Genomic DNA, 2,894 nt, shown 5'->3' with positions numbered 1-2,894 from the left:
TATGTACATAACCTTATGCAAAATGATCTTAGGAAACAATGCCACACTTCCAATTTGTGTTACTTTTACCTTATATCCGTTTGGAAGAACTACTAATAAGGGATATGGTAAGGTCACAATGTTGGTTAATAAAGACAAGTTGAAGGTCATGTTATTAGATGCTTCTGAATATAATATCCAAGAGTTTGCTTTGTTTTTGAAGCACTCACAGGACAATTTGCAAAAGTCAATGGAAGAAGTGCAGGCTATTATACCTGCAAAGTTCACAACACCATTGGCATGACTTGTGCAACTGGAGCTTTCTCCTCCCATTCTAATTTGAAAATGCTGCAGAAAGTTCAGGATCTGTCCATACTGTTCCTTAGAGAGATTGATCTGCCCCACCTCATTTCCATCTTCTAATTCATCTTTTCCTGTTGACATTGCTTTAGAAGAAGTGCCCTGCACATTGGTCACTATTCTCCTTCCTTTGTTGAACCTTTCAGCTTGGTTCAAATCCTGTCCTCTATTTGAATTCTGAGTGTATGAATTTCCAAAGTTCTGAGGGTACCCGTGTAACTTGTAACATTTGTCCTTGATATGTCCTAGCTTTTTGCAATAGTCACAAAATGGACGGGGCCTATTGCCTCTAGTTAAATTGTTATTAGCAGCATAATTGATTTTGTAAGAACCAGGTCTTGATGTGTTGACACTTCGGGAAGCAAAATCAAGTAGCATTTGATTACTTGGCTTAATTTCTCTTTGTTTCTCATCCTGAACAAGTAATGAGAAGGCTTGTGCAAGGTTTGGTAGTGGATTCATCATAAGGATGCTGCCTTGCACAACAGTGTAGACTTCATTGAGTCCCATGAGAAATTGTATCAACCTTCTGTCCTGCTCGGCCTTGTGCATGTTCTCCTTGGCACCACATGTACAGGTACAACTGTAGTGAGTCATTTTGCTCAAGGTATTTAGCTCTTCCCACAGCTTCTTCAGCTTAGTATAGTAGCCTGTAATGTCCAACACACCTTGAGATAAGTCATTTATCTCCTTTTGGACCTGGTAATGTGTGGCACCATTAGTCTGCTCATATCTATCCTCCAATTCTTTCAACAACTCAACAACATTGCTAGCATATTCCACACTATCTGCAATGTCTTTAGAAAGTGAAGTTAGAATCCAAGACGTTACCATATCATCGCATCTGAATCTCTGAGATTGAGGCTCCGGTGGCTTACACTCTCCACTTATGAAACCTAGATTGTTTTTTACGGATAGACCACGCATTACACTACGTCTCAAAGACCTGTATCCAATTCCACTAAAAGGAACTGAAATGAGCATTGCTCTAGGATTATCTGACGGATGCAGATAAAGAGGATCGCTTGGATCTATTACGATGTTTGTCGCAACTGGAACACCAATATCACCAACAGATGTATTTTCCTGAACCAATATGGACATGAGTATAGAACTTCGTTGTGTTATTCACTAATACCAGCAGAAATTTGAAGAATTGACTGTCAATTTTGCGATTTGAAGAAATTAGGGAAAAAATCGATCTAATTGAAAAAGCAGCGTTATGAGAGGAAAAAATTGGGGAAAATTAACGGAGAAGAAGACGGATAATCGAGGATGAGCTTCCCCTGCTCTGATGCCATGTTAAGATCTGACTTGGATGTGAGCTTGAAACTCGATCTGGAGCTCCAATGAAGTTATTCTAGCGAGTTCTGAGAGAGAGAGAATTCATGAGAAATGAGAGCAGAAAATGTAGAAATGGAAAGCTTAGTCTTTCTCATTACTGTTGTGAGTATATACACGTGTGGACACAACTAATGCTGAGCTGGCCACTAACTACTCAACTAACACTACTCTATTACATAAGATATTACTAACTATACAACTAACACATAACAATATACATATAATCAGCATTATATAACTCTCAACAGTGTAACTGGTAAAGTTGTTGCCATATGACCAGCAGGACACGGGTTCGAGCCGTGAAAATAGCTTCTTGCAGAAATGAAGGGTAAGACTGTGCATAATAGACCCTTGTGGTCCTGCCTTTCCCTAGAGCCCACGCATTGCGGGATCTTAATGCACTGGGCTGCCCTTTTTAGTGTATTTTGATATGTACCAGGTTACCTACCTTATTTTTCAGCTTACTATCCCATTTACTCTGGATGGTATCTGTATTTTGTTAAGCGATATGATAATGTTACTTATTTTATATGGTCAATATTGAAGTTAAATGCTATGTGACTTCTTATCTCTGATTGTTGGGAACTGGTTTACTCTTTTTCAGGTGGGACTAAGCAGATTTAGATTCAACATTTCTCTGGAGAGAGAGTGATATTGAAGTTTACTGGATAAAATGTTAAGTGTTGATGAAGCACAGGCAAAAACTTTGAATGTAAATTATGAGTGTTCATAAATTTTTGTGTTAGGAAAGGCAATTGGAGTTTGCTTTCTTCTTTAAGACAACACTTATTTGTTTGTTTTCATTGCTTTCATAGGATTAAAAAACCATCTAAATGCTACCTCCAGGCAAGAGAAGGAAATTAACTATTATTCTTGTCTGAGGGGTAACATTGAATGTTAGTCCTATGTTTGATGAATGTTCGTGCAATATAATTACATTTTACTGATCCTCAAAGATTATAACATAAAAGACAACTTGATTCTCAACTGAGCTTCGAAGTTGCATATATTTGAAAAGATCATCAACGGTTGTGTTGCGATGGATAAAATCTCTACGCTCTTAACACAGAGGTCTCAAGTTTGAGCCTTGAGAATGAAAAAAATCCTGGTAGCTACGAAGCAATTTTCCCTTTATCGGACATTATGCAGCAGTGGCAGTGCGAATCCGAATTGGTGGATGTCCCAAAGCAAGTACCAAAACCAGATAGAAA

The sequence above is a fragment of the Nicotiana attenuata genome, chromosome 2 (assembly GCF_001879085.1).
Source record: "Nicotiana attenuata strain UT chromosome 2, NIATTr2, whole genome shotgun sequence".
Taxonomy (NCBI): domain Eukaryota; kingdom Viridiplantae; phylum Streptophyta; class Magnoliopsida; order Solanales; family Solanaceae; genus Nicotiana; species Nicotiana attenuata.
Note: the sequence above shows the minus strand (reverse complement) of the source record.